The sequence below is a fragment of the Bos grunniens genome, chromosome 3, assembly GCF_055505025.1.
Source record: "Bos grunniens cultivar Pamir isolate PY7600 chromosome 3, Bosgru_T2T1.0, whole genome shotgun sequence".
NCBI lineage: Eukaryota > Metazoa > Chordata > Mammalia > Artiodactyla > Bovidae > Bos > Bos grunniens.
Window position 1 is genome coordinate 95540132 of NC_141167.1, and position 13005 is coordinate 95553136.

The following is a 13005-nucleotide window of genomic DNA, read 5'->3' on the forward strand; positions in this document are numbered from 1 at the left end:
AAGATTAATAGAAGCAGAAAAGCTGCTCAGGGGCAAGTCAGGAGAGCCAGGACCAGGCAGTGGTTCGTGACATTAGTGTCTCTCTAGGTGTAAGAAGATGCAAGAATTTGGGCTCATAAAATCTTTACCTGAAAACATCTGACTATCTGAAGGCCAATTCTTCTGGGTTTTTCCCAGAGCAGAGTGCCTTATTTCTGATCTCCACCCTGAACTCCTTTCAGGGGGTGTTGAAACTCAGCAGCTTGCAGTGGTCATGATGTAATCTTTGTAGACACAGCTGGCAAGTGCCAGGTGTCTGCAAGTCAGCAGGGTCCGTTTATAGCCACATATGTGACCGAGCTTTGGGGGCATTTCATGGCCGTTGTGTCCCGTGGTGCTGGGAAGGCTCATTCACAAGTCTAACGAAGATTCCATTGACAGGCCACTCAGTGTGCTGTTACTAGACCAGACCTTACAAAGTAGCAAAAGTCTCTGGACCATACCTGTCTTACTAGCCTCTTGGTCCAGGAAAATATTCCCTCTTGTTCTTCTTCCCATATCTAGAGTTATATTGTCACAATCATTGATCTCATATGGAGTAAGGTAAGAAACAATCCTCTGAAACAAGCGACATGGAAAATAATATAGCTAGCAGTTATTAGTAAGGTCACAAGCAAGAATTTAAGCCAGGAACTTTCATCAGGTATAGCCCAGTATACCCCAGGTCATCTGACTTAGTTAAATGATTATAGCCAGGTATGAATCTCCTGCTTGTACATCATGGAGCATCTGACCTTTATCCAAAGATTGGTTATTGAGATAAGCTTTAGAAACAAACTTATAGTGTCCTTTTTAATAACTTAATTAATTAAACCTTTTAGCAATATAACATAAAAACAAGGAACTATCTCAAAAATGAGTCATAGTAAACATAGACCTTAATTAACAAAACTAGAACTTAATATTAAGTGATATATAATTTTTTTGTCATTGTGAGGGCATTAACCCTGTAGTCAGGGAAGGCTTTAACCCATCAAATAAAAATGAGGTTTGTCAGGGAGCCAGGAAAATCCAAGTGGCCGTCTTGGATTTCCCAAAGCCCTGACTCTATGACTTACAGCTATTGTTTACCCATTTTTAATTCCTAAGTTTAGGAGTAGACTTGTCATAGTTTAAGGACATCAGAATAGCAAAAGTCTAACAGTGAGGGTTTATTTTTTATAGAAGCAGAAGGAGCTTTTACATGTAACATAGTCTTAAATAATGGTTATTTACTTTACCAAAGTAACAAAAGACTTTAAAAAAACAAATAGAAATCACTTAAAGGCAAAGAAAGCTGCATTCTAAGAAAACTTTTCGCTTAACATAGAGAGTAAGAGTCGGATATGACTGAAGTGACAGCAGCAGCAGCAGCAGACTAAATTCCAGTCTGTTACCAGTTTACTGGATAGCAAACAAACAAAATTTGTTTATCAGTTAATCTTAGAAACGTCTTTTCCATAAATCTTGAAGTCAGTGTTCTTGCCTGGAGAATCCCCAGGACGGGGGAGCCTGGTGGGCTGCCATCTATGCGGTTGCGCAGAATCGGACATGACTGAAGCGGCTTAGCAGCAGCAGCAGCAGTATTCTTGCAAAGGCATCGGAGTGAAACCATACAAGGCATGTTTAAAATCTGATTAAATTGCAATTGACAAAGTAGCACTTTAATATGATAACTAGAATTATAATTGACCACATTTTATCAGAGCATATCAGATCTATATGAATTCCACAGAATTTTAGGATGTCTACCCAGGGATCGAACCTGGGTCTCCCATATTGTAGGCAGACGCTTTGCCATCTGAGCTACCAGGGAAGCCCATATTAGTAATATCATACAGTATAACCTGAGAAGATTTATCACCCCTTCAATAGTACTTTGCATATAATTTAACATGTCAAATGAACCCATGCACTTTGGGATGTCTCAGGGACCCTCTGAAGCATCCCAACGTTAGCTAGAAGTCAAGTTATTTAGGAAGCTTTGTTGATAAGTATCAAAAGGGTTTATAACACTCAGTCAGATAGAATCATATAGATCACTGTGAAACAATATATTCACTTAACCAAAGTAACAAAGATTTCAAAGGTAAACAGAACAGATCACTTCCGAGGTAAAGAAACTTAAAATCCATTATCAAAGGCAGTTCAACATCTCAAGAAAACTTTAATTTATGCACAAAACTCTTCTCTTGGGGTTCACTTTCCATAAAACCTTCTTATCACTTTATGTACCCATTACTTCATTCTCCCATGAAACAGTCACCTGTATGTCAGACCTACTTCCTTTTCCCTCCATAAAATGTAATTTCATTCCTCATACCTTCTTTACTGAAAACACACATCCAACTTTCCTTAAGCAACCAAGAACTTACCTTTATATTAGCATTCTATAGATTGGTGAACATAATTACCAGTGATAATTTCTAAAAAAAATTCTAGAGAACATCTCAGGATGGCATCAAACATTATTCATTAATAGTCCAAAATCTCTAGTTTCTCTGTAAGAGGAAGTTAGTGTTCAGTAATGAATGTTTCAGAATCTTATTTTATTTCAAAGTGACCTAGCTATTCAATAAACTTCCATCGCTTAGTTTAGCACAACCCTTGAAATTCAGGTTACCAGTATCTAGAGAGACTGTTTTAGGCAGAAATTTCTATAGTATAATTATTCTTAATAGTTTATCTAAAAGCTCTTATCTCATTTATATATATATTTAAAGTTTCTTCACTAGAATTACTTTCCTTGCTGACAAACTTGTAACAGATATAACAGTTTAACAATATTTAACTTATGATAAACCTAGGCACAATGAAAATATATGCTTAATGTTAATGACTCTTAGACATGTCTACATTAGATTAGCAAACAACATTAATATTAGATATTTAGTATTGAATATTTCCCAGTTTACATAAATTTGAAATTCATTTAAGTTAATTTCTCTTGTATTTAGAATTGTCTGGTTTGTAAGTGCTTACTTTTCTTTAGGCCAATTAAATTAGTGCTCATCTACAACTTCAGCAATATTATAAAAAAAAAGATACACACTGAAACATATATAAATCCAGACAGACAGGCAGAGTTTCATAGTTTTCTGCTTGAGATTTAAAATGTCTCTTTGATTCCCTCCCCCACTCCCTGTTTTTTTTTTTTTTGAAGTTCTAATTTGTCCAAGGCTGAGGTCTCAGGCAAAGTGGGCTGTGTATTTCAAGGACATGGAAAGGGTTAACTTCAAACATTTCCCTAGGCAGGCCTTTTAACAAGCTAGTTGTTTTCAATTGCATATGCAAAAAGAACCAGTTTTGCAGTTTCCAAGAAACAAATTTCATTTTAACCAGTTTTCTCCAGAATCTAAAGAATATCATGGCCATCCTGTGTCAAAAAGTCATCTTTCCTTTCTGTAGTCATAGTTTCATAGCTAAAATATAGACCAAATGGTGCTCAAATTGACTCTGATATCAGGGGCAGATCAGCTGATAAAAATCTTGGATTGTCCCTCTGGTTGAGAAGTGAGGTCTTTGTTCCATCAGAAGATGGAAGGGTTAAGGGAATTTGCAGGAGTGGGAGAAGCTTGGTCCTTCTCCAATCTGAGAAACAGGAGTAGTTAGAAGGGAATTCTTTAGAATGTTAGGAGAGTTTTTTGATCCCTCAGGCTTTTGAAACTAGGAGAAGGACCTGAACCAAAGGGAACCTTAGAATTCTTTCCTAGAGGTCATGTGGATATGAAAGATCAAGTAGAGGTCATCTGGGAAATCTGATGGAGAGAGACAGAGGGGGACAGGAGATAGGGAGGCAACAGAAAGACACATGCGACATGAGTTCCTGAAATCCGGATTCTGACTGAGGGCCATGAAGGACTGAACATAAGGAAATTCTGAGTCCTTTCCCTGCTTTTATCAAAAGCTAGTGTGCCATTGAGAGGCCATGTTTTTTGGGTCCCCCAGTTTGTATTGGGGCCAAGCCTTTTGCAGGGTCAAAATATTCCAGTTTCTGAGAATGTAGCCAAGGAGTGAGCCTGAGAGAGTCTCCTGAGACATACCAGAACCCATCCTTAGCCTATATGCCATAGAATGGGGGTACTGAGAGTCACCAACTGGCAAAAAGGCGTCCCTTTTTGTCTCAGGGACATCTCTGTGCAACTAATGGCACAAAAACGGGCAACCGTCCCAACAGTCACGTCCAACAATGAGATGTGACCTCTGAGAACCATGTGACTAAGACATCATGTGACCCAGGCAGAGAAAGACAGAGATTCCTGGGAGCAATCAGGTGACTCACCATTCTGGGATTCCCTGAAACATGGAAGGCACTCTTGGGATGGCTCAGAGGCAACACCTAGGCTCCTGTAAATCAATCTGGAAGGAAAGGTAAAGAAGTGAAACGGATAAGGAAGAAGGCTGAGGAATCTGCCTTACAATCCTATGGGGGAGGCGGTGGCCAGGGGAAAATGGTCTGTTTTGCTTCAACACTGACATGGTGTTCAGAAGTTGTCTTGCCAAGGGCAGATGCCCTTGTGGCCTGATCCGTTCCGTGTCCCCCTCATCCTCACACGGGAGTCTTCATGTGGCAGGCGCCCTAATGGATTTGCAGTACCTGACCTGTGCCCACACAATATTGGTTTGCCTAGTCCTCAGTTGGAAAGAAGTTGAAAGGAGAGACCCTCAGCCATTCAGACGGCAGCTACTGGTGAGAGTGGGGCCTTTGGAACACAGCAGAGGGTAACCCTGGCCAGAGTTCCTCAGTTGCTTCCACAGCACTTGCCTGTTCTCAGAGGGTCCCTGTGAAAAAGGAGAAGTGAAGAGGTGGGGGAAGAGACCCAAGTTCCCTGTACAGGTCACCAAAAATGTCATGGTCCAGGCGTGGGTTGGAAGAGAATTTCCAGACATGAGACAGAATGAGAAGGAAATAAAGTTTATTAGAGTGGGAAATGCTGTTAGAACAGCGGGCCAGCTCAAGGAAGAACCGACCTTGAACAGGGTCCTTAGCCCACTTTTATACCCAGGGTACAAGGAGTAGGGGTCTTGTGGGTCATTTGCTGACTGGATGAGGCACATATACTGGGTGGAGGAAGAGTAAGGCAAATACCTTTTCCCTATGGGGTAGTCAAGGCTATAGTTTTTCCAGTATTCATGTATGGATGTGAAAGTTGGACTATAAAGAAAGCTGAGCACCGAAGAATTGATGCTTTTGAACTGTGGTGTTGGAGAAGACTCTTGAGCGTCCCTTGGGCTGCATGGAGATCCAACCAATCCATCCTAAGGGAAATCAGTCCTGAATATTCATTGGAAGGACTGATGTTGAAGCTGAATCTCCAATACTTTGGCCACCTGATTTGAAGAACTGACTCATTTGAAAAGACCCTGATGCTGGGAAAGATTGATGGCGGCAGAAGAAGGGGATGACAGAGGATGAGACGGTTGGATGGCATCACCAACTCGATGGACATGAGTTTGAGTAAATTCCGGGAGTTGGTGATGGACAGGGAGGCCTGGTGTGCTGCAGTCCATGGGGTTGCAAAGAGTGGGACACAACTGTGCAACTGAACTGAACTGACTGATGGGGTAGGAGGGGAGATAGGTTGTACTGCTCAGGAGGACCTGAAATCCGTTAATAGTTACAACATGGGGGAGGGAAAGATGATAAGGGACTGGTTTTTCCATTCCTGCACTTCAAGACTCTCCTTGGTTTTATCTACTCTTTAGTCCTTAGGTCACCTCAGTAATTTCTGTGTACCATGTTTAAATCTTCAACGTTATACACATCTTCTGGTGCATCAATTCTCTCCTTCCTTGCATATGTATTTCCAGGAAGTATAAAGGTTAAAAAAATTACCTAACACAATAACAGAAATGAAAACTCCCTTTAATTTTAATACATATCTGGCTCATCTAGAAATATAAAGAATTATAATTTTATTGATGTGGCCTAATTTTTTAATACTATTTAAAACTAACAAGTTACTATAATTTTAATTAATTTTAGGAAAGCATAATACATCTGTTCTTTCAACTTCCATGATAGGGAAGAACCCTACAACATCTTGATAGTGGAATCTCTGATTATAGCATTTCTCCATCAAGACAGAGATGTCTATATAGCATGATAGTAACCAAATTATGTTTTAAGTAGAGTGATACAGCAACTGGCCCAAAAGGAGAAGAGCCCAGTTCACTATTTTGCTTGCACTGCTCCTGAATGCAGGGTGCTGCAATTGAAGAAGCAACGTGGTCTGAACTGAAACTAAAATGATAATGGCTCATAATAAACAGCAGAATCTGTGTGTAAAATTTAATTCAATATTAGCATTAATTAGCTCAAATAAGTGTTAACTTTAAAAACCAGACACAAAAAGGGTTTTGTCTTTTCAAAACACATCCTTGCCATCACTTAAGAGGCAATACTGGAATCACATATCTCCTTATGGCTCTATTCCTACCAGGAATCTTCCAGTCTGCAGACTTTCAGGCAGATTTCCTGTAAGGATCCAAAGGGTTTCTCGACAGTTCAAATAGTCCTGTTTCTGTATTATAGGCTCACACTCCATTCCATGCATTAGAATACTAGGCTGAAATTGCATAGCACATTTGGAACTCTGAACCTCATTTGCATTTGGAATGACTATAAAAGAAATACAAAACCTTAAAATTCATAATTGGAAATCTGTAAGTTCTTTAAACTTTTTCATGCTTGTAGATACTGAATAAAGTGCCTTTGGAAAAATAGCTCCTTAATTTCCAGCATTTGTAAGTAACCTCAGTTTGGCTGTACAATATGTACACCCTTCCCAGCTTCAGTCAGTGCAGAATCATTGTTCTCTGAAAGATAAACACACACTGTAAACTTGGAATTAGCTTAAGATAATTAAGAACAACCAGGAAAAGAAAAGGAGTTATGTGCCATGAAATCTATGACTCTGTAAAAATTCACAGGTCAATAGATTGGAATTCCTTGTTCAAATTACCAGCTGCACACTAAGGAAAGCCCTACCGACTGTATAATACTGTTAATAGTTGGGCAAATTAAAGTCTATTATGTACAGAAAAGCATGAAAATCTGCAATAAAAATATAAATAATCTTAAAGGACTATTATTATGTGAAAAAAGATTATTTCAAATATACACATAGTTTTCTGATATTGTTAAAGTATAATTTTTGCCCAGATTATTGAAACATTCCATAAGCACCAATTATTTAAAATAGTCTATTTTTTGGTAGACACCTTTTAAAATTGACTTGTATACCACTTGTATATTGAATATAATTTACTCCCTTTTTTTTGTCCCCATGCAGCATGCAGAATCTTCCCCAGCCAGGGATCAAACCTGTGGCCCCAGCATTGACAGTGCAGAGTCTTAACCACTAGATGGCCAGGGAAATCCATAATTTAACCTTTTTTAAAAATGTATGTATTTTGTGTATTTCTGGCTGTGCTGGGTCTTTGTTGCTGCACCGGGCTTTTCTCTAGTGGCAGAGGTGGCGGTGCTACTCTCTAGTTGCGGTGCTCAGGCTTCTCTTGTTGCAGAGCGAAGTCTCTAGGGTATTCGGGCAGTGCAGGGGCTTAGTTGTCCTGTGGCATGTGGAATCTTCCCAGACCAGGGATCGAACCTGTGTCCCCTGCATTGGCAGGTGGATTCTTAACCACTGTCCGCCAAGGAAGTCCCTATAATTTAACTTTTTAATGAATCAGTTTGAATGTCAAAACTGACAGACTAAGAGTTAAACAGCGTAATCAAAAACAAGGACACAATATCTCCACCTTTCCCTACCACCCCCACTTCCTCTCCCTATCCTTGGCAAAACCCTGCTCCTCCTCTTCCTTGCTATGTATCAGGTTTTGTAGAACACAGATACAGATATTGTCTTTGATCCTCCTCCTCTGCCATTCGATCAACAATGCCATCTGAATGTCTCTTGAAAAGTCTGGGACATTTCATCAATGACTTTTTCCTTTACCAATGACTCTATTATAGTTCAGGTTTAATATCTCTTGGCTAGAGGGTAGGAAGAGTTTTCCAAAATAGTCCTCTTGTCTTAATGAGTCTGATCATCCTGAAGTCCATTCTCCATTTTATAGCCAGAGTGATCCTTCTAAAAAAGGACATCTGATGTAATCATTATTCTGTTTAAAATCCTTTAATGGCTTCCTATTGCTCTCAGAATAAAACCCAGCTCCTTAATGTAGCCTCTTAGAGGCCCTTCATGATTCACTCCCTATTACCTCTGTTTTGTTTGTTTTTTTTTTTTTGGTCCGCTTAATCTATTAGGTTGGTGCAAAAGTAATTGCAGTTTTGCATTGTTGAACTTCCGCATTTCATTTGGAATACATTCTTAAATAAATGTGCTTATGTTAGACATAATTTTAATGCACATTTCTCACTTTTTTTTTTGCTAATGACATTACTTATTGTTTATTTTATATTTATTTTACACTAGGGAAATGATGTTGGGCAAAAGCAAATTTGAGTACTTTTCTTATTCAAATTCAAAATAGATTGTAAAGCAGCAGAGATGACTCGCAACATCAACAATGCATTTGGCCCAGGAACTGCTAACGAACATTCAGTGCACTAGTGGTTCAATAAGTTTTGCAGAGGAGACAAGAGTCTTGAAGATAAGGAGTGCCATGGCTGGTCATCAGAAGTTGACGACAACAAACTGAGAGGCTCATCGAAGCTGATCCTCTTACAGCAACAAGAGAAGTTGCTGAAGAACTCAGCGTTGACCATTCTATGGTTGTCTGGTATTTGAAGCAAATTGGAAAGGTGAAAAAGCTCAATTAGTGGGTGCCTCGTGTGCTGACCCAAATCAAGAAAATTGTTGAAGTGTCATTTTTTCTTATTGTATACAACAATGAACCATTTCTCAATCAGTTTGCGCAATGAAAAGTGGATTTTATATGACAGCCGGTATGTCCAGCTCAGTGGTTGGACCGAGAAGCTCCAAAGAACTTCCTAAAGCCAATGTTGCACCAAAAAAGATCATGGTCACTGTTTGGTGCTCTGCCACTGGTCTGTTCCACTACAGCTTTCTGAATCACAGTGGAACCATTACATCTGAGAAGTATGCTCAGCAAATTGAGGAGGTGCACCAAAACTTCAACACCTGCAGCTGGCATTGGTCAACAGAAAGGACCCAATTCTTCTCCATGACAATGCCCGACCACACGTCACACACCAATGCTTCAAAAGTTTTACAAATTGGGCTATGAAGTTTGGCCTCATCTTCCATATTCACCTGACCTCTCACCAACCGACCACCACTTCTTCAAGCATCTTGCCAACTTTGTGCAGGGAAAATGCTTTCACAACCAGCAGAAGGCAAAAAATACTTTCCAAGAGTTCATGAAATCCTGTAGCATGGATTTTTATGCTACAGGAATAAGCAAACTTAATTTCTTGTTGGCAAAAATGTGTTGATTATAATGGTTCCTATTTTGATTAATAAAGATGTATTTAAGTCTAGTTATAATGATTTAAAATTCACAGTCCAAAATTGCAATTATGTTTGCACTAACATAAAGTTGTGTCTGATAGATTAAAATCTCCCACTCAGACAGTGGGCTTGTCAATTTCTCTTTGTAATTCTGGTGGTTTTGCTTTATATAACTGAAAACTATGTTATTAGGTACATTCAACTTCTTGGTACTGATACTCTTAATTAGTACATTTGATTCAAAATACTTTTCTGTCTCATATTAATAATTTTCATCAACTTTTTTTTGACAGTATTTTGATAGCTTCTTTTTTTAAATCTCTTTTTATGTAATATTTCTGTGGTTTAGTTTTGTGTTTTTTCACTAATGTTATATGTCTGAATATTATTCCAAACAATCTGATAATCAGTCTTTTAATAAGTAACTTAAATCTGTTTAGTTATTGCACTTGCTGATAATAGGATTTAATTCTACTATTCTATTTAATTTGGGGTTTTGTTTGACATGCTTTTTTCTTCTTTTCTGCCTTCTATAGAATGATCAGTTTTCCATATCAAATCTCCCCATCCCTTGCTACTCTTTTTTCTTTGCAGGTTTAGAAGCTCTAGATCAGTTTTTTATTAATAGAAAATATCTTATAGACAAAGCATTCAAACACAATCATTTATATTCCTCTTCCAAACATGACAAAGGACTTAGCATGTTTTAACTACCCATTGAAAATATTTCTTTTCTTCTTTTTCAATACTAAAGTATTATTTTTTTTAATTAAAGTATAGCTGATTCACAATATTGTGTTAGTTTCAGCAAAGTGATTCAGTTATACATATGTATTTTTTCAGGTTATTTTCCATTATTGGTTTTTATAAGATATTGAGTATAGTTTCCTGTGTTATATAGTAAATTCTTGTTGCTTATCTATTTTATGTGTAGTAGTCTGTGTCTGTTAATACCATACTCCTAAAGTAGTTATTTTCAATTCTACCATCACATTAATTTCTTCCCACACTAGAATCTTTTGTATCCTATGCTTTCCCTCTGGGCTTAATTTTCTCACTGGGGGAAGTAGTTCTTTTAGTTTAGGTCTGTGGGTGAAAGACTCCCTAGTCTTTTATGGTTGAAAATGTCTTTGTTCTGCCCTCTCCTGAAATGGTAGTTTATCTGGAAATCAAATTCTTGGTTGATAATGTTCCATTCAATACTTCCAAGATACTCAATTGTTTTCTTTTTTCTGTTGTTGCTTTGGAGAACTCTATAGACTCTTTAGGAGAAGGCAGTGGCAACCCACTCCAGTACTCTTGCTTGAAAACCCCATGGACGGAGGAGCCTGGTAGGCTGCAGTCCAGGGGGTTGCGAAGAGTCGGACACGACTGAGCTACTTCACTTTCACTTTTCAGTTTCATGCATTGGAGAAGGAAATGGCAACCCACTCCAGTGTTCTTGCCTGGAGAATCCCAGGGACGGGGGAGCCTGGTGGGCTGCTGTCTACGGGGTTGCACAGAGTCGGATACGACTGAAGCGACTTAGCAGCAGCAGCAGCATAGACTCGTTGAAGGTAATCAGTATTTTCCTCTTGGTAACTTAAGATCTTATCTTTATCCTTATTTCTCTGTAGTTTCACTATAATGTGACAGAAGTGGTCATTTACTTTTATTTATCTTGCTCAGTACACATGGTGTTCTGATGTTTTTATTAGAAAACCTTCAGTCATTTCTTTATTTTTAAAGTATAACTTGTCCACTTTTCCCTTCAGTTTTTAGTATTTCCTTCTGGAATTCTTAAGAGACATATGTGGAAGCCATTCAATATAATCCCATGAATACCAATTTTTTTCACATTTTTAAATAACTTTATTTTTCTATGTTATGTTCTGGGTGAATTCTTCTCTACTATGTTCTGGGTGAATTACTTTTTCTCTTCAACTTTGGCCAGCTCCAGGGTTAACCTGTCCATTGATTTAAAAAAAAAATCTCAATGACCATATACTTATTTTCAAGATTTCTATTGTCTTTTCCCCCCATATTTACCTCATTTACCTGTTCTTCATGCAGCTTGTATCTGTTTCCTAATTTCTTTTCCTTTTAAAATGAGTGCTGGGCCTTCATTTATCACTTTGATAATGCGAGACATTAATTTAAAAAATCTTTGTCACATAATATCATAGTGTAATTTTATTTGGAGTAGGTTCATATTCTGAGTGTTCATTTTGTTGGCCATCTTTCTTAGTATGAGACTTCTGTATATCTTTGGAATTTGGTGGTCAGACTCATTTTGAGTGAAGTTTTTATTTGCTTTTTTCTGTCTTATTTTAATTTAGTATGCTCCCCCCTCCCCTGCCCTCGTTGTGGTCACCCCTTCAGGCTCAGTGATTTTTGCTTCCAGATGCCTGCATGAACTTTTGTTCTGGAATCAGGATTACTGTTGGCATTTTGTACTCCTACCCAACAGTGGTGTTGGGGGTATTGCAGAACTAGTCACTTGGCCACCTACTTGGCTTAGCTCCTGATGCCAAGGCTGTGCCTTTTTGTCCTTCTGCTTCCCCAGGCAGTGGGCTGGCAGCAGTTTATTTTCAGTATCCTCTCATAAGTTCCTGACTTCAACAACTAAGACTGTCCTCCACCTTTTGGAGCCTATTTAGTTGCTGTCACTTCAAAGGAGACACAAATTTTGGGTTTCAAACTTTCTACCTCAGTGGGTCTGTAGCTTCAGACTTGCTAAGTGCTTTCTGTTTCAACTCCATTTCTGATCTAAGAAAAGAGTTATTTTATTATGGAGCTTGGTTACATCATTTTGGCTTTCTCTTTCTGTATTTTCACTATCATTACTATTTGTGTGAAGTAAAGTTTGTAGATCAAAGCATGACCTTACTATACCAACTTGAGCAGAAATCATTCTAACGTTTAATCTTCTGGCTTTCAGTTCAGTCCAGTTTAGTTCAGTTGTGTCTGACTCTTTGTGACCCCATGGACTGCAGCATGCCAGGCTTCCCTGTCCATCACCAACTCCCAGAGCTTTCTCAAACTCATATCTATCCAATCGGTGATGCCATCCAACCATTTCATCCTCTGTCATCCCCTTCTCCTCCTGCCTTCAATCCTTCCAGCATCAGGGTCTTTTCTAATGAGTCAATTCTTCACATCAGGTGGCCAACGTATTGGAGTTTCAGCTTCAGCATCATTCCTTCCAATGAATGTTCAGGACTGATTTCCTTGAGGATTGACTGGTTGGATCTCCTTGAAGTCCAAGGGACTCTCAAAAGTCTTCTCCAACACCACAGTTCAAAAGCATCAATTCTTTGGTGCTCAGATTTCTTTATAATCCAACTCTCCCACCCATACATGACTACTGGAAAAAAACTAGCTTTGACTAGATGAACCCTGGTCGGCAATGTAATATTTCTGTTTTTCAATATGCTGTCTGGGTTGGTCATAGTTTTTCTTCCAAGGAGCAGGTGTCTTTTAATTTCATGGCTGCAGTCACTACCTGCAGTGATTTTGGAGCCGAAGAAATAAAATCTGTCACTGTTTCCATTGTTTCCCCATCTATTTG